The 21,577-nt window shown below is 43.2% G+C and overlaps 1 protein-coding gene across 1 annotated transcript in view; it reads left to right on the forward strand.

Moving 5' to 3' along the window:
• The window catches only part of LOC138510670 (vomeronasal type-2 receptor 26-like), a 318,905-nt gene that overhangs the window by 1,415 nt on the left and 295,913 nt on the right, over positions 1-21,577 (forward strand). The window lies entirely within an intron of this gene.

Here is a 21,577-nt window from a genome sequence, read left to right on the forward strand (position 1 = left end):
TTTCTTCATGGTTAATTGTGTGGAATGATGGAGGTATGTTGCTCATATGAGTGTGTGCAGAGGGATGCACCTCAGATCTTTTGACTTCTCATCCTTGTGCAAGTTACCACCACATATGGAGCCAGATAGATATGGTTCCTAAGTTGGTCCTTACCTTCCTGCAGCACAACGCTTTCCAACAGAGTGTGCATGTAGCCAGATTTAGTTCTATGTGTCCCACTGAAATTACAGAACAGCTTTTTTCTGTGTGTAATACTGGCAGATATTTGTTTTCCTTATGGATTAGGACAGTCTTGGCTCACGTGGAAACCATGGTGCTGATGTTTATGACTGTGAGGATGTTGCGGATGCCACATAATGGTGTGATGTTTAACATGAAGGCTGTTTCTTGAAGAAACTATACACAGGTGGGGGAAGTGTGTCTTTTAATACTGCAGCCTCTCTTTCTTTGATGTCTTCATTATCCTCCTCAGCATTGCTCTTTCTGGTAGCATTGCTCAAAATGGTCTGGTCTATGATGAATCGTAAGATGTTAACGCCATCAGCGATCTTGTCATCATTATGAATCTATGACTTATCATTGAATGGGTTGACAGATATATGGATCTGGAAGGTTCAATCTCCTTCCTACCAGGTGTCACCTAAGGGCATGTGTCTCATCCACTCGCACCAAGAGATGGACACTGGAGGATGTGTCATCCAACTCCCCCAAATCAGGCGAGTGTGTCTCACCCACAGATGCCACCTGACGCCACATGTCTTCTCAATTGACTTCATTACACTGAGGATCATTACAAGTTTGGTGGTATCTCGGCAGTAAATCTGCCAAGATACCACCAAACAGAATTACTGTTACTACCACTTGGTCTTGCGGTATCACTGCCTGACTACAAGTGGTGGTTTGGCAGTGTTAGTCCACATTGATGGGATTTTGGTGGTATTACCGCTGGTATTACACCAGTCGTTTGATATTTCACTTGCGAAATCTCAGGCGGAAGTGACGTTTTAAGTTAAGAAGTACGAAACATTGGTCCTCATTACAAGCTTGTCAGTGTAAGTAAAAATGGCATTAATGTAGTGGTAATTCCATTACGTTTAAACACCTCACCACCATACTACAAGTTTGGTGGTACAATGGTGGATATAGCTCCAGAAAAAAGGTGGAGGTGAATCCATCACTTTAACACCAAAAATCAGTGACATGAACAGCATAACTGCCAGCAGAATCACTGCCGGTGGTAATTCTGCCAAAATCACTATGGAGTTCTATGGGGATTTACACCACCCTACCACAACATGTAATCCTTCTTTAAATCTGTGGAATGAGTGTTTTTTTACGGTAATGGAGTTTGGCAGTAATCTGGCAGATTTACCACTGAATTACCACCAACCCGTTATGAGTTACACTATAAACTGTTTGTTGTAAGGAAAAGCACAGCTTGAGCTATTTCTAGTGAATACTGTGTAAACTATACATTTTTTAAATTCCATTGACACACCCCCAAAGTAAAAGCCAGCCATTTTCACAGTGCAAAAATTGTAATTTGGCAGAACATCCTCCGTGCCAGGTTATGATGCACAATCATCAGACGTATACCTTTTGCTATTCACGTTCATCCATCCTCTGAGCCTCCCTCCCCACTCCTCTATGACATGTTATTCATGATATGGTATGATATGATATGATAGTTTATTTATATAGCGCCTATACACAATGTGTTTCAAAGCGTTTCAAGGCACGGGACGGAAGAAGGGAAAATACAATGACATTCTTACAGGCCATGAACAGTAAGGATGTGAAATTAACTATCATACTCGGCCTGATGACATTTCAGATAGTGCAAGAGCTATGACATAGATAAGGAAGGGAGGGGGAGAGTGTGAAGGAAATGGAAACAGACAGGCGATTACCATACTAGGCCTGACAACATTTCTGGTGCAGAAACGGAGGGGAGGAACAAAACAAGCGACTTTCATACTAAGCCTAATGACATTTCAGATAGTGCTGGAGGGGGTGTGGGGAGGAAAAAAACAGTAATGGCAGGGTGGAGGAAACAGACAAGGTTGCTATCATATTAGGCTAATTCTGATAGAGTAAGTGTATAGAAGAACGTAAGGGGAGGAGATAGGAAAAGGGAGAAGCGAAAGGAGGAGAGAACAGAGAGTAAGCAGTCAAAAAGAGTGGAGAAGCAAGAGTGGAGAGCGAATATAATTGCAGAAGTCAGTAGTAACACATAATGTTGAAAGCCAGGATACAAGATGCAGATGAGAACAGCATGATTCAGGGCCACCATGAGTACAAGATGCAAAGGAAGTCCAGCATGAGAGTTGAGAAAGGGTAATGCACTGTGAATGAATGAAGTCCATAAAAGTCAATCCAGCATTGGCCACAAGACAGTGATGGTGAAACCAGAAGGTATCAGGACAGACTCCTGTAGAAGTAGGCTGGAGGATGTTGAGGGGGAACAGGGTAGAAGAATCGAGCAAAACAGGCAACACTTGTGTGCAAGAGGGGGGGCACAAGGGAACATCACAGGGGGACAAGAGAGGTTGGGGATGGCCTGTGGGAACAGATGGGGTAACACATGTTTGTGCATGCTTGCCTGCTGTCTGAGCAGGGGGTCAGGCCCTGGGTCCTCCTGGTCCGAACAGGTCCAAACAGGAATTGCCCTTTTCTTAGTCTGCCCTTCGCTTCAGATGCCCGGGCGAGAGATGCCCTTCATCTAATAGTTAAGAGCAGGAAGGAAAAAGCAGGGCTAAGAAGGTGGGTGGTGCTTAGGCCATGTGACCTAGATCCACTTGCACCTGCTCCCCATCAAGCACAATCATCAGACGTATACCTTTTCCCATTCACCTTCATCCATCCTCTGACCCTCCCTCCCCACTTCTCTGTGACATGTTATTCATGCACAATCATCAGACGTATACCTTTTCCCATTCACCTTCATCCATCCTCTGACCTTCCCTCCCCACTCCTCTGTGACATGTTATTCATGCACAATCATCAGACGTATACCTTTTCCCATTCACCTTCATCCATCCTCTGACACTCCCTCCCCACTCCTCTGTGACATGTTATTCATGCAGAATCATCGGACGTATACCTTTTCCAATTCACCTTCATCCATCCTCTGACCTTCCCACCCCACTCCTCTGTGACATGTTATTCATGCATAATCATCGGACGTATACCTTTTTCCATTCACCTTCATCCATCCTCTGACCCTCCCTCCCCACTCCTCTGTGACATGTTATTCATGCACAATCATCAGACGTATACCTTTTCCCATTCACCTTCATCCATCCTCTGACCCTCCCTTCCCACTCCTCTGTGACATGTTATTCACGCACAATCATCAGACGTATACCTTTTCCCATTCACCTTCATCCATCCTCTGACCCTCCCTTCCCCCTCCTCTGTGACATGTTATTCACGCACAATCATCAGACGTATACCTTTTCCCATTCACCTTCATCCATCCTCTGACCCTCCCTCCCCAATCCTCTGTGACATGTTATTCACGCACAATCATCAGACGTATACCTTTTCCCATTCACCTTCATCATCCTCTGACCCTCCCTCCCCACTCCTCTGTGACATGTTATTCACGCACAATCATCAGACGTATACCTTTTCCCATTCACCTTCATCCATCCTCTGACCCTCCCTCCCCACTCCTCTGTGACATGTTATTCATGCACAATCATCAGACGTATACCTTTTCCCATTCACCTTCATCCACCCACTCACCTTCCCTCCCCACTCCACTCTGACATGTTATTCATGCAGAATCATCAGACGTATACCTTTTCCCATTCACCTTCATCCACCCACTCACCTTCCCTCCACACTCCACTCTGACATGTTATTCATGCAGAATCATCAGACGTATACCTTTTCCCATTCACCTTCATCCATCCTCTGACCCTCCCTCCCCACTCCTCTGTGACATGTTATTCATGCACAATCATCAGACGTATACCTTTTCCCATTCACCTTCATACATCCTCTGACCCTCCCTCCCCACTCCTCTGTGACATGTTATTGATGCACAATCATCAGACATATACCTTTTCCCATTCACCTTCATCCTTCCTCTGACCCTCCCCTTCCCACTCCTCTGTGGCACGTTATTCATGCACAATCATCAGACGTATACCTTTTCCCATTCACCTTCATCCACCCTCTTACCATCTCTCCACACTCCTCTGTGACATGTTATTCATGCACAATCATCAGACGTATACCTTTTCCCATTCACCTTCATCCATCCTCTGACCCTCCCTCCCCACTCCTCTGTGGCACGTTATTCATGCACAATCATCAGACGTATACCTTTTCCCATTCACCTTCATCCATCCTCTGACCCTCCCTCCCCACTCCTCTGTGACACGTTATTCATGCACAATCATCAGACGCATACCTTTTCCCATTCACCTTCATCCATCCTCTGACCCTCCCTCCCCACTCCTCTGTGACATGTTATTCATGCACAATCATCAGACGCATACCTTTTCCCATTCACCTTCATCCATCCTCTGACCCTCCCTCCCCACTCCTCTGTGACATGTTATTCATGCACAATCATCAGACGCATACCTTTTCCCATTCACCTTCATACATCCTCTGACCCTCCCTCCCCACTCCTCTGTGGCACGTTATTCATGCACAATCATCAGACGTATACCTTTTCCCATTCACCTTCATCCATCCTCTGACCCTCCCTCCCCACTCCCCTGTGACATGTGATTCATGCACAATCATCAGACGTATACCTTTTCCCATTCACCTTCATCCATCCTCTGACCCTCCCTCCCCACTACTCAGTGAACACAATCATCAGACGTATACCTTTTCATTTATCAAGTGTACATTCCCACCTTGTGAGTTACATGTTTCTGCCATGCGTAAGTACACCTGGCAAAACCTGATTGAATCAGACGAATGTATTCATCACATACATTTCTACAGTATTTTGTTAGTCCAAAACTATTATTGCTATGTTATGTTATGTTCTGTTATGTTATGTTTAAGAGCAAATACAGAACAACTGCAACCAATCAGGAGTAGCCTCTTGGTGCTGAAGGACCGTTCAGTTTCATGCCGTGAATTAGAAGTGGTAGTTTCTCCATTTTAATGCCAGCTGCTCAGTTGCTTTCTAAAGTCAAGGGGGTTGAAGTTCTTGTTTCAGTTCGATAGTGCCACAATTGTGTCGGCCGGTAGGAAAATAGGCAGCCCCCCCATTCTAGGTGTTTTGAACCTGGGCACTTTAAGCTATTTGAAATAATAGGAACATAGACTTCAAGCTTATTTTTAGATTATGAGTTTATCTCTGATAAATGGTTCAATGTGGCCTGACTGTGAGCGGGTCCAGGAAGAGAAAGGCACTCACCTTCATCCATCCTCTGACCCTCCCTCCCCACTCCTCACCTACCCATCCTTCTGGTTCTCATTGCTCTATTCCCTCCTGTGGTTGCAGCAGCAGCATTTCAGAGGCCCTTCCATGTAGCCTTGCCCGGGCAAAGGTCCACAAGGCAAAGGGCAGCAACCATGTAACCTAGCCTAAGTGTGTAAATTAACCATTTTGGCACTCAATCTAAGTGTGTAAGATAGCAATACTCTAGATGGAGCTTTAAATAGGTACAGAAACCAAACCCAAACTGTTAGTATAGCCTTGTTATATTCCCCTGCTGCGCTCTGAGGTATAACTGTGCTTCGCTCCATAGTTACCCATTGTGTTCTGCACCATAGCTAATGTGTGTTGAACATTGCCAAACCCTATAACTAGCCATCCTACGGCGATACAGGTCAGGAAGCACAACCATTACTGTGCTCCAGGACCCAGCCACTATGTAAACATTGCTAATATAGTTAGAGTCTGAGTTGAGTGTGCTATCCTCCATAGTCATCCATTGTGATATGTTTTATCGTTAGCAGTTGTACTTAATTGTGGAAGGAGAGTTGTTGCACCTACATGTATACTAGGGGGCAGACGTCAGGCAGCATTTAGATGCATTTTGTGAGAAACAAAATGTGTTGCGCCCAATTGTATTTTGGGGGCAGCAAATCTGTTACAATAGACATATTGGGAAGATTAGCCATGCGTCACATGTAGATTGAAATGTAAAGAATAGCAGTGCGTCACATTTAGATGGATTTGTGAAGATTAGCCATGAGTCACAATATATTTGTGAAGATTAGTCATGTGTCACATTTAGATAGAATTGTGAAGAACGACATGCGTCACATTTAGATAGATTTGTAAAGATTAGCCATGTGTCACATTTAGATAGATTTGTTAAGTTTAGCCATGCGTCCCATCTAGATAGAATTGTAAAGATTAGTCATGTGTCACATTTAGATTTGTGCAGATTATCCTTGCCTCGCATTTACATAGAATTGTGAAGTTTAGCCATGCATCACACTTAAATAACATCTTGAAGATTAGCAACTGAGAAAAACTTTGCGATTACCCAATGTTCTAAGCCCCCCCACTCCTGCGCCCCTCCTACACTCATCCGTAGTACTATACATGTCCATTGTATAACCAAACTACACACAATCAAACATCCAACATAACTAACACTTGCAAACAACAACAATCCTAGTTACTGGACCATACCCCTACCAACAGAACAAGCTAGCATGCAGTACCATAACCATAAACATCAGCCAATGTACACATAAAACACAAAAATAAACACTCAACATAACAGATATTAACATACAACAAACAACCCAGGCACTTGGCCTAACCTTTACATACACAAGCCAAAGCGCTCAACCACAAAAACCCAGCCAATTTACACATAAAACACACAGTCACGTCACACACCCAAAATAACAGACATTCACATACAACAAGCTCTGTGGTAGTAACTGATTTATTGTGTAGGCATTGCTTGGTGGGGGCTTGGGGATTCACTGTACCTAATAACAAGCCTGCATCACCTCCCTTGAGTCTCAGCCTGGCTACTTGCCCAATGTTACCAATTGAGAGCCTTGGATGTAGCTCTGTGCCTCTTCCCCGAACCATATAATGGGCACAAGTACAGACACCCTCCTCCAGTATTCACAAAGGGGGCAGAGCGGTGGGATCACTGGTTTTAGGACTGTGTTTCATCTTGCTACCGACAAAAAAATCTACACTTTCGGTTTATTTGGGTTTTAGTGCTGTATACTAGAAAAACCTCACTACAATGGAACCTATTGCTAATTCTTAATTGACAAGAATGAGTTTAGAAGCTCTACAGCAGAGGTCGCCAAATGTCGAGTGCTGGAAATACTGAAATATAAACACTTTTTAAAGTTTAATTATTCAATGCTGTGTTTTGCGGCTATTTTCCTTGATCAGGATCTGAACCCTGGTCGTGCCACTTGCATGCAGGGAGCTTGACTGCTGTGCCATGTGGAGCTGCTTGTAAATTCCCTGACAGATGTCAATATCACGTTCTGCTTCTGGAGGCTGCCTGTAGTACCAGAGTTGGCTTTGTGCACCCCCGACACTGTCTTGCTTAAGTAAACTGCTTAGAGATGTCAGAAGTGCTGGGGCAGGATCAGGATCATTGGGACCACGCAATGAAAATATTACAGTATTGCTGCCGCTCGCCTGGAAATGTTCAAAATAATATTTTAAAAATGGTGCAATTTCTTTCATGTGGCTTCTTTCCAAACTCCACACTGTACATTTCCACTTTAAATCACTTCCATAACACAGGTACACCCACTTTTAGTACATTAAGCAATCCATAGACACGCTGTACAGTAGAAGCCTACGAGGGTAGCTCAGCAGGTTGACAGACTGATGCTGAGATGTTATATATTCAAAACTAAATGCCGTATCATATCATATCATATGTGTTTCAATGGCGTGCAAGTGCATGGGAAGGGGAAAGGAGGATAGTGCCGACATCAGGTGTCAAGTGCTAGTGGTGGAACTGTAGAGGTACAGAACAGTCCCTAAGTACAGGGGGTTGCCAGGAAGGCAGTGCAGGTGTGCAACTGGGGGGGGGGCTGGGCTTCAGAGCAGGGGGTTTGCCAGGTGACCAGTGTAGGTGACCAGTGCAGTTTCAGTATCTGCCAGGAAGTCAGCAGGGGAGAGGAGGAGAAAAGGCAGAAGCAAAGATAAAGGTATTGAGGTGTTTCCAGAACTGGAAATGATTCTCCTCAAGTTTCAGTGAGGCGGGGAGGCTGTTCCAGAGGAAGGCCCCAGCCGAAGAAAGAGATCTACCACCAACTCGTTGTTTGGAGAAGTGACTTAGCCTGAGGGAGTTGGAGGCGGATGAGCGAAGAGCTCAAGAAGAAAGATATTTTGGAAGAGAGAGCTGAAGGTATTGAGGCCCCAGGCCCCAGAAGGCCTTGTGGACAATGCATAGGGTTTTAAACTTAATCCTCGCAGCCTCTGGGAGCCAGTGCAGAGATTTCAGTCCTGGAGAGATACGATCCCTGGGCTTGAGGCCAAGGACAAGTCTCGCAGGCCTGTTCTGATGCAGAGGGCAGAGAGGAGAAGCAGGCAGATTTAGAAAGGGGCTGTTGCAATAGTTCAACCTGGAGAGAACCAAAGCTCTGGAGACAGTGAGCTTCTGGGGGAAGGAGAGGAAAGGAAGAATGCCTCTGAGGAGGTGCAGCTGGTAGTGTGACTTCTTAGAGATGTCAGAGATGTGTGGAGTCGAAGATGACTCCAAGGTTTTGAGCCTCACAGGTGGGAGCAGAAGGAGAGCCAAGGGAGGCTGGCCAGAGACTGACGGGAAAGGAGGGAGCAGGTGTTCCAATGAGGAGAATCTCGGTTTTACTGGCATTAAGGCAGAGATCATTGGCCGCAGACCACTCCTGGGTGGCGGACAGGCAGTCAGAGATGAGGGAGGGAGAAGAGGTGGCTGAGAGTAGCCTGTGAATGAGCAGAGTGTCGCCCGCATAGCACTGGAAGCATAGAAGAAGTGCTAAAAAAATATATATTTTTGGCCAGGGTATGGGTTGGGCTGCTTGCTTGAGTATATTCAGGATGGAGGTGGGGCTATTTCTGCCCCTGTAGTGAAAATCAAAAGTTGGCACCCATGAACCCACTGTTTCATTTCCTAATAACTGCTGTCAGCACAACAGAAGCCTTTATTTGTGATTGACCAGTTTGACAAGCATATAACATCTTCATAAATATAACCTTTGCTAAAACACAGAGGGGCACACAAATAACAGTGTAGGTGTGGTGTCTGACAAAAAAAAAAAACATTTCAACGAAAACTAGTGAACGCAAGAAGCATTTTTCAATTTGGAAATTCCTTTTTTTTTAAGTGTGAAATGCACATTTGGAATCAATAGTGTGCTTAGCATGTAGAAAGCCTGTATAAAATGCCAAGGAAGAGCACAAAAATTACAGGATATTTGTGTGGTAGTCCATCAAACATCTGTCTTTTTGAGACAGCTACTATTAAATAATAATGCAACAAAGAGGTTTTTGAAGTTCTTAATATAATCGTGAAGGCATATGTTATTTCATCTGTTTATAGAGAGGAAATAATTGGGGGAAAAAATATTGGTAAAAATTCAGAGGTTTATAAATAGCCCCACCCGGATATTGCCCGCTACTAGCTCTCCACTGTTGACCTCCACTACAAGTAGTTCTAGCTAACGTAAAGGTTGGAGAGCCCTGCTCTACAGAGTGCTTGTGAGGAGAGAGAATTAGACTTTTAGGATAGGTCTAGGGCAGAACTGATAGCTGCCTTTGTGGATTACCGGGCACAGTCTGTTACCCTTGATGAGGAGGAGGAAGATTCCAATGGGGCAAGTCCCCTTGGGGATACTGTAGTTCCTCCCGATGGGAATTCCACCTACCCTGCCACTTCTATTCCAAAACCCAGCATTGTTCTTCAGGGGGATGCCTGGAAACCTCAACTACTGAAATTGGGGTTACAAAGAGAGAAGTTAGCCTTTCAGGAAAACAAGTTGGAAACAGAAGCAGAGATGAAAATGGAGGAATCGGCACAAAGACAGAGATGCCGAAAGCAAAAGAATACAGCTGGAGAAAGCTAAGGTGGAGATCTCAGATAGATGGTTAGAGGCATTTGAAAGGGCTTGTGATATCAATGATGTTTGACCAACAGGATTGGGCTAAATGTTTGTTGAGCAAAGTACCTTAGAATGGTTATGACTATATTCTGAAGCTGAGTGTGGAAGAAAGGGGTCAGCATGAGTGTATCAAAGCTGCTTTAATTGGCGAGTTTGGCAATACAGAATCCTTGAAGTATGCTAGCTTCACAGACTGCTCTCAATCATATGTTTGCCACAATGATGTGGCATCAATTGGTACAGTTAGCGAAATTAGAAAATGAGACCATTAGTTTGAGACACACCTTGTGAGTTATAAGTAGGGTTCCTGTATTTGGATATTAACAAAAAGACACATGTATTGCTATCATACATCGTATTGACAAAAAATCAAATGAACAGTTGAAAGGGTCATATTTTGACATCCAATTAATAAAGCATGAATAGACCCTTGTCACTCGTAATTGGCCAATCCATACATTAAGTATGTTCTGAAAAGAAATACATTTGGTCACGCCACATAAGTTTGGTCACGCCACGCCAACACGTGTTTCAACCTTGCTAGGCCATCTTCAGGGCGTAAGAAATGCTACCAAATAATCCAATAATCAAATCAAACATTCAATCCTAATTTGCAGAGAAAGTCCGGGTGGGGGACATACACAGTGGGGAAGGTACATTTCCAAGAAAATACAAGTTTTTGGATGAATGGGAAACAAAAAAGGGAGAAAAAGAAAAAGAAAAGAAGGATGTTACATGAATAATGTGTGAATAGAACAAAAAACATCACATTTCCATTGATACGATTTGACTACGTTTTTTGAAGTTGTACAACACTAATAATTTGACCATACAGTTATTCCAAGCCCTTGGTTTGGAGATTCTTGTTAATAGGCACTATTACTCAGTTTGGTCTCTGCTATCTGATTATACAATGTACAGACAACATTAGTGATTGGTTTGCTTCGACTAAGACTCATGTAAGTAGGTAAGCGTGCCTGGACAAGAGATGACTTGGAGAGCAATAACATATCACTCATGTCATAGAATAAATATGGAACGGTATGTTACCTAGTCCGTAATCCTCTGGTGTTCTGGGGGGATAATTCCCAGGGGTTGAGAGCAAGAGTAGTGGTTCTCCTCTGTAAAGCAGGCTCCCAGTGGTCCTAGTTGAGTTCATTGTGGATTGCTAATGGTACCTATGCCACAACACAAGTACCCTCATTGTGGATTGCTAATGGCACCTATGCCACAACACAAGTACCCTTATCGTGGATTGCTAATGGTACCTATGCTACAACACAAGTACCCTCATTGTGGATTTATAATGGTACCTATGCCACAACACAAGTACCCTTATTGTGGATTGCTAATGGTACCTATGCCACAACACAAGTACCCTTATTGTGGATTGCAAATGGCACCTATGCCGCAACACATGTACCCGTATTGTGGATTGCTAATGGCACCTATGCTACAACACAAGTACCCTTATTGTGGATTGCTAATGGTACCCATGCTACAAAACAAGCACCCTTATTGTGGATTGCTAATACTACCTATGCTACAACACAAGTACCCTTATTGTGGATTGCTAGTGGCACTTATGCTACAACACAAGTACCCTTATTGTGGATTGCTAGTGGCACCTATGCTACAACACAATTATCCTTATTGTGGATTGATTGCTAATGGTACCTATGCTACAACACAAGTACCCTTATTGTGGATTGCTAATGGCACCTATGCCAATGGCACCTATGCTACAACACACGTACCCTTATCGTGGATTGCTAATGGTACCTATGCTACAGCACAAGTACCCTTATTGTGGATTGCTAGTGGCACCTATGCTACAACACAAGTACCCTTATTGTGGATTGCTAGTGGCACTTATGCTACAACACAAGTACCCTTATTGTGGATTGCTAGTGGCACCTATGCTACAACACAATTATCCTTATTGTGGATTGCTAATGGTACCTATGCTACAACACAAGTACCCTTATTGTGGATTGCTAATGGTACCTATGCTACAACACAAGTACCCTCATTGTGGATTTATAATGGTACCTATGCCACAACACAAGTACCCTTATTGTGGATTGCTAATGGTACCTATGCCACAACACAAGTACCCTCATTGTGGATTGCTAATGGTACCTATGCCACAACACAAGTACCCTTATTGTGGATTGCTAATGGTACCTATGCCACAACACAAGTACCCTCATTGTGGATTTCTAATGGGACCTATGCTACAACACAAGTACCCTTATTGTGGATTGCTAATGGCACCTATGCTACAACACAAGTACCCTTATTGTGGAGTGCTAATGGTACCTATGCTACAACACAAGTACCCTTATTGTGGATTGCTAATGGTACCTATGCTACAACACAAGTACCCTTATTGTGGATTGCCAATGGTACCTATGCTACAACACAAGTACCCTTATTGTGGATTGCTAATGGTACCTATGCTACAACACAAGTACCCTTATTGTGGATTGCCAATGGTACCTATGCTACAACACAAGTACCCTTATTGTGGATTGCTAATGGTACCTATGCTACAACACAAGTGCCCTTATTGTGGATTGTTAATGGTACCTATGCCACAACACATGTACCCTTATTGTGGATTGCTAATGGCACCTATGCCACAACACAAGTACACTTATTGGGGATTGCTAATGGTACCAATGCCACAACACAAGTACCCTTATTGTGGATTGCTAATGGTACCTATGCCACAACACAAGTACCCTCATTGTGGATTGCTAATGGTACCTATGCCACAACACAAGTACCCTTATTGTGGATTGCTAATGGTACCTATGCTACAACACAAGTACCCTCATTGTGGATTTATAATGGTACCTATGCCACAACACAAGTACCCTTATTGTGGATTGCTAATGGTACCTATGCCACAACACAAGTACCCTTATTGTGGATTGCAAATGGCACCTATGCCACAACACACGTACCCGTATTGTGGATTGCTAATGGCACCTATGCTACAACACAAGTACCCTTATTGTGGATTGCTAATGGTACCCATGCTACAAAACAAGCACCCTTATTGTGGATTGCTAATACTACCTATGCTACAACACAAGTACCCTTATTGTGGATTGCTAGTGGAACTTATGCTACAACACAAGTACCCTTATTGTGGATTGCTAGTGGCACCTATGCTACAACACAATTATCCTTATTGTGGATTGATTGCTAATGGTACCTATGCTACAACACAAGTACCCTTATTGTGGATTGCTAATGGCACCTATGCCAATGGCACCTATGCTACAACACACGTACCCTTATCGTGGATTGCTAATGGTACCTATGCTACAACACAAGTACCCTTATTGTGGATTGCTAGTGGCACCTATGCTACAACACAATTATCCTTATTGTGGATTGCTAATGGTACCTATGCTACAACACAAGTACCCTTATTGTGGATTGCTAATGATACCTATGCTACAACACAAGTACCCTTATTGTGGATTGTTAATGGTACCTATGCCACAACACACGTACCCTTATCGTGTATTGCTAATGGCACCTATGCCACAATACAAGTACCCTTACTGTGGATTGCTAATGGTACCTGTGCCACAACACAAGTACCCTTATCGTGGATTGCTAATGGCACCTATGCTACAGCACAAGTACCCTTATTCTGGATTGCTAATGGTACCTGTGCTACAACACAAGTACCCTTATCGTGGATTGCTAATGTTACCTCTGCTACAACACACATACCCTTATTGTGGATTGCTAATGGCACCTATGCCACAACACACATACCCTTATTGTGAATTGCTAATGGTACCTATGCCACAACACAAGTGCCCTCATTGTGGATTGCTAATGGTACCTATGCCACAACACAAGTACCCTTATTGTGGATTGCTAATGGTACCTATGCTACAACACAAGTACCCTTATTGTGGATTGCTAATGGTACCTATGCCACAACACACGTACCCTTATTGTGGATTGCTAATGGTACCTATGCTACAACACATGTACCCTTATTGTGGATTGCCAATGGTACCTATGCTACAACACAAGTACCCTTATTGTGGATTGCCAATGGTACCTATGCTACAACACAAGTGCCCTCATTTTGGATTGCTTATGGTACCTATGCCACAACAAAAGTACCCTCATTGTGGATTGCTAATGGTACCTATGCGACAACACAAGTACCTTTATTGTGGATTGCTAATGGTACCTATGCGACAACACAAGTACCCTTATTGTGGATTGCCAATGGTACCTATGCTACAACACATGTACCCTTATTGTGGATTGCCAATGGTACCTATGCTACAACACATGTACCCTTATTGTGGATTGCCAATGGTACCTATGCTACAACACAAGTGCCCTCATTGTGGATTGCTTATGGTACCTATGCCACAACAAAAGTACCCTCATTGTGGATTGCCAATGGTACCTATGCGACAACACAAGTACCTTTATTGTGGATTGCTAATGGTACCTATGCGACAACACAAGTACCCTTATTGTGGATTGCTAATGGTACCTATGCTACAACACAAGTACCCTTATTGTGGATTGCTAATGGTACCTATGCTACAACACACATACCCTTATTGTGGATTGCTAGTGGCACCTATGATACAACACAAGTGCCCTTATTGTGGATTGCTAATGGTACCTATGCTACAACACAAGTACCCTTATTGTGGATTGCTAATGGCACCGATGCCACAACACACGTACCCTTATTGTGGATTGCTAATGGTACCTATGCTACAACACAAGTGCCCTTATTGTGGATTGTTAATGGTACCTATGCCACAACACATGTACCCTTATTGTGGATTGCTAATGGCACCTATGCCACAACACAAGTACCCTTATTGTGGATTGCTAATGGTACCTATGCCACAACACAAGTACCCTTATTGTGGATTGCAAATGGCACCTATGCCACAACACACGTACCCGTATTGTGGATTGCTAATGGCACCTATGCCACAACACAAGTACCCTTATTGTGGATTGCTATTGGCACCTATGCCACAAAACAAGTACCTTTATTGTGGATTGCTAATGGTACCTATGCCACAACACAAGTACCCTTATTGTGGATTGCAAATGGCACCTATGCCACAACACACGTACCCGTATTGTGGATTGCTAATGGCACCTATGCTACAACACAAGTACCCTTATTGTGGATTGCTAATGGTACCCATGCTACAAAACAAGCACCCTTATTGTGGATTGCTAATACTACCTATGCTACAACACAAGTACCCTTATTGTGGATTGCTAGTGGCACTTATGCTACAACACAAGTACCCTTATTGTGGATTGCTAGTGGCACCTATGCTACAACACAATTATCCTTATTGTGGATTGATTGCTAATTTTACCTATGCTAGAACACAAGTACCCTTATTGTGGATTGCTAATGGCACCTATGCCAATGGCACCTATGCTACAACACACGTACCCTTATCGTGGATTGCTAATGGTACCTATGCTACAACACAAGTACCCTTATTGTGGATTGCTAGTGGCACCTATGCTACAACACAAGTACCCTTATTGTGGATTGCTAGTGGCACTTATGCTACAACACAAGTACCCTTATTGTGGATTGCTAGTGGCACCTATGCTACAACACAATTATCCTTATTGTGGATTGCTAATGGTACCTATGCTACAACACAAGTACCCTTATTGTGGATTGCTAATGGCACCTATGCCACAACACACGTACCCTTATTGTGGATTGCTAATGGTACCTATGCTACAACACAAGTACCCTTATTGTGGATTGTTAATGGTACCTATGCCACAACACACGTACCCTTATCGTGGATTGCTAATGGCACCTATGCCACAATACAAGTACCCTTATTGTGGATTGCTAATGGTACCTATGCCACAACACAAGTACCCTTATCGTGGATTGCTAATGGCACCTATGCTACAGCACAAGTACCCTTATTCTGGATTGCTAATGGTACCTGTGCTACAACACAAGTACCCTTATTGTGGATTGCTAATGTTACCTCTGCTACAACACACATACCCTTATTGTGGATTGCTAATGGCACCTATGCCACAACACACGTACCCTTATTGTGGATTGCTAATGGTACCTATGCCACAACACAAGTGCCCTCATTGTGGATTGCTAATGGTACCTATGCCACAACACAAGTACCCTTATTGTGGATTGCTAATGGTACCTATGCTACAACACAAGTACCCTTATTGTGGATTGCTAATGGTACCTATGCCACAACACACGTACCCTTATTGTGGATTGCTAATGGTACCTATGCCACAACACAAGTACCCTTATTGTGGATTGCTAATGGCACCTATGCCACAAAACAAGTACCTTTATTGTGGATTGCTAATGGTACCTATGCCACAACACAAGTACCCTTATTGTGGATTGCAAATGGCACCTATGCCACAACACACGTACCCGTATTGTGGATTGCTAATGGCACCTATGCTACAACACAAGTACCCTTATTGTGGATTGCTAATGGTACCCATGCTACAAAACAAGCACCCTTATTGTGGATTGCTAATACTACCTATGCTACAACACAAGTACCCTTATTGTGGATTGCTAGTGGCACTTATGCTACAACACAAGTACCCTTATTGTGGATTGCTAGTGGCACCTATGCTACAACACAATTATCCTTATTGTGGATTGATTGCTAATGGCACCTATGCCAATGGCACCTATGCTACAACACACGTACCCTTATCGTGGATTGCTAATGGTACCTATGCTACAACACAAGTACCCTTATTGTGGATTGCTAGTGGCACCTATGCTACAACACAAGTACCCTTATTGTGGATTGCTAGTGGCACTTATGCTACAACACAAGTACCCTTATTGTGGATTGCTAGTGGCACCTATGCTACAACACAATTATCCTTATTGTGGATTGCTAATGGAACCTATGCTACAACACAAGTACCCTTATTGTGGATTGCTAATGGCACCTATGCCACAACACACGTACCCTTATTGTGGATTGCTAATGGTACCTATGCTACAACACAAGTACCCTTATTGTGGATTGTTAATGGTACCTATGCCACAACACACATACCCTTATCGTGGATTGCTAATGGCACCTATGCCACAATACAAGTACCCTTATTGTGGATTGCTAATGGTACCTATGCCACAACACAAGTACCCTTATCGTGGATTGCTAATGGCACCTATGCTACAGCACAAGTACCCTTATTCTGGATTGCTAATGGTACCTGTGCTATAACACAAGTACCCTTATTGTGGATTGCTAATGTTACCTCTGCTACAACACACATACCCTTATTGTGGATTGCTAATGGCACCTATGCCACAACACACGTACCCTTATTGTGGATTGCTAATGGTACCTATGCCACAACACAAGTGCCCTCATTGTGGATTGCTAATGGTACCTATGCCACAACACAAGTACCCTTATTGTGGATTGCTAATGGTACCTATGCTACAACACATGTACCCTTATTGTGGATTGCTAATGGTACCTATGCCACAACACACGTACCCTTATTGTGGATTGCTAATGGTACCTATGCTACAACACAAGTACCCTTATTGTGGATTGCTAATGGTACCCATGCTACAAAACAAGCACCCGTATTGTGGATTGCTAATACTACCTATGCTGCAACACAAGTACCCTTATTGTGGATTGCTAATGGTACCTATGCCACAACACAAGTACCCTCATTGTGGATTGCTAATGGTACCTATGCCACAACACAAGTACCCTTATTGTGGATTGCTAATGGTACCTATGCTACAACACAAGTACCCTCATTGTGGATTTATAATGGTACCTATGCCACAACACAAGTACCCTTATTGTGGATTGCTAATGGTACCTATGCCACAACACAAGTACCCTCATTGTGGATTGCTAATGGTACCTATGCCACAACACAAGTACCCTTATTGTGGATTGCTAATGGTACCTTTGCCACAACACAAGTACCCTCATTGTGGATTTCTAATGGGACCTATGCTACAACACAAGTACCCTTATTGTGGATTGCTAATGGTACCTATGCTACAACACAAGTACCCTTATTGTGGATTGCTAATGGTACCTATGCTACAACACAAGTACCCTTATTGTGGATTGCCATTGGTAACTATGCTACAACACAAGTACCCTTATTGTGGATTGCCAATGGTACCTATGCTACAACACAAGTACCCTTATTGTGGATTGCTAATGGTACCTATGCTACAACACAAGTACCCTTATTGTGGATTGCTAATGGTACCTATGCTACAACACAAGTGCCCTTATTGTGGATTGTTAATGGTACCTATGCCACAACACATGTACCCTTATTGTGGATTGCTAATGGTACCTATGCTACAACACAAGTACCCTTATTGTGGATTGCTAGTGGCACCTATGCTACAACACAAGTACCCTTATTGTGGATTGCTAGTGGCACTTATGCTACAACACAAGTACCCTTATTGTGGATTGCTAGTGGCACCTATGCTACAACACAATTATCCTTATTGTGGATTGCTAATGGTACCTATGCTACAACACAAGTACCCTTATTGTGGATTGCTAATGGCACCTATGCCACAATACACGTACCCTTATTGTGGATTGCTAATGGTACCTATGCTACAACACAAGTACCCTTATTGTGGATTGTTAATAGTACCTATGCCACAACACACGTACCCTTATCGTGGATTGCTAATGGCACCTATGCCACAATACAAGTACCCTTATTGTGGATTGCTAATGGTACCTATGCCACAACACAAGTACCCTTATCGTGGATTGCTAATGGCACCTATGCTACAGCACAAGTACCCTTATTCTGGATTGCTAATGGTACCTGTGCTACAACACAAGTACCCTTATTGTGGATTGCTAATGTTACCTCTGCTACAACACACATACCCTTATTGTGGATTGCTAATGGCACCTATGCCACAACACACGTACCCTTATTGTGAATTGCTAATGGTACCTATGCCACAACACAAGTGCCCTCATTGTGGATTGCTAATGGTACCTATGCCACAACACAAGTACCCTTATTGTGGATTGCTAATGGTACCTATGCTACAACACAAGTACCCTTATTGTGGATTGCTAATGGTACCTATGCCACAACACACGTACCCTTATTGTGGATTGCTTATGGTACCTATGCCACAACAAAAGTACCCTCATTGTGGATTGCTAATGGTACCTATGCGACAACACAAGTACCTTTATTGTGGATTGCTAATGGTACCTATGCGACAACACAAGTACCCTTATTGTGGATTGCTAATGGTACCTATGCTACAACACAAGTACCCTTATTGTGGATTGCTAATGGTACCTATGCTACAACACAAGTGCCCTTATTGTGGATTGCTAGTGAAACCTATGATACAACACAAGTGCCCTTATTGTGGATTGCTAATGGTACCTATGCTACAACACAAGTACCCTTATTGTGGATTGCTAATGGCACCGATGCCACAACACACGTACCCTTATTGTGGATTGCTAATGGTACCTATGCTACAACACAAGTGCCCTTATTGTGGATTGTTAATGGTACCTATGCCACAACACATGTACCCTTATTGTCGATTGCTAATGGCACCTATGCCACAACACAAGTACACTTATTGGGGATTGATTGCTAATGGAACCTATGCTACAAAACAAGTACCCTTATTGTGGATTGCTAATGGTACCTATGCCACAACACAAGTACCCTTATTGTGGATTGCAAATGGCACCTATGCCACAACACACGTACCCGTATTGTGGATTGCTAATGGCACCTATGCCACAACACAAGTACCCTTATTGTGGATTGCTATTGGCACCTATGCCACAAAACAAGTACCTTTATTGTGGATTGCTAATGGTACCTATGCCACAACACAAGTACCCTTATTGTGGATTGCAAATGGCACCTATGCCACAACACACGTACCCGTATTGTGGATTGCTAATGGCACCTATGCTACAACACAAGTACCCTTATTGTGGATTGCTAATGGTACCCATGCTACAAAACAAGCACCCTTATTGTGGATTGCTAATACTACCTATGCTACAACACAAGTACCCTTATTGTGGATTGCTAGTGGCACCTATGCTACAACACAATTATCCTTATTGTGGATTGATTGCTAATTTTACCTATGCTACAACACAAGTACCCTTATTGTGGATTGCTAATGGCACCTATGCCAATGGCACCTATGCTACAACACACGTACCCTTATCGTGGATTGCTAATGGTACCTATGCTACAACACAAGTACCCTTATTGTGGATTGCTAGTGGCACCTATGCTACAACACAAGTACCCTTATTGTGGATTGCTAGTGGCACTTATGCTACAACACAAGTACCCTTATTGTGGATTGCTAGTGGCACCTATGCTACAACACAATTATCCTTATTGTGGATTGCTAATGGTACCTATGCTACAACACAAGTACCCTTATTGTGGATTGCTAATGGCACCTATGCCACAACACACGTACCCTTATTGTGGATTGCTAATGGTACCTATGCTACAACACAAGTACCCTTATTGTGGATTGTTAATGGTACCTATGCCACAACACACGTACCCTTATCGTGGATTGCTAATGGCACCTATGCCACAATACAAGTACCCTTATTGTGGATTGCTAATGGTACCTATGCCACAACACAAGTACCCTTATCGTGGATTGCTAATGGCACCTATGCTACAGCACAAGTACCCTTATTCTGGATTGCTAATGGTACCTGTGCTACAACACAAGTACCCTTATTGTGGATTGCTAATGTTACCTCTGCTACAACACACATACCCTTATTGTGGATTGCTAATGGCACCTATGCCACAATACAAGTACCCTTATTGTGGATTGCTAATGGTACCTATGCTACAACACAAGTACCCTTATTGTGGATTGTTAATGGTACCTATGCCACAACACATGTACCCTTATTGTGGATTGCTAATGGTACCTATGCTACAACACAAGTACCCTTATTGTGGATTGCTAGTGGCACCTATGCTACAACACAAGTACCCTTATTGTGGATTGCTAGTGGCACTTATGCTACAACACAAGTACCCTTATTGTGGATTGCTAGTGGCACCTATGCTACAACACAATTATCCTTATTGTGGATTGCTAATGGTACCTATGCTACAACACAAGTACCCTTATTGTGGATTGCTAATGGCACCTATGCCACAATACACGTACCCTTATTGTGGATTGCTAATGGTACCTATGCTACAACACAAGTACCCTTATTGTGGATTGTTAATAGTACCTATGCCACAACACACGTACCCTTATCGTGGATTGCTAATGGCACCTATGCCACAATACAAGTACCCTTATTGTGGATTGCTAATGGTACCTATGCCACAACACAAGTACCCTTATCGTGGATTGCTAATGGCACCTATGCTACAGCACAAGTACCC

The sequence above is a fragment of the Ambystoma mexicanum genome, chromosome 6p (assembly GCF_040938575.1).
Source record: "Ambystoma mexicanum isolate Mex_15411 chromosome 6p, UKY_AmexF1_1, whole genome shotgun sequence".
NCBI classification, from domain to species: Eukaryota; Metazoa; Chordata; class Amphibia; order Caudata; family Ambystomatidae; genus Ambystoma; species Ambystoma mexicanum.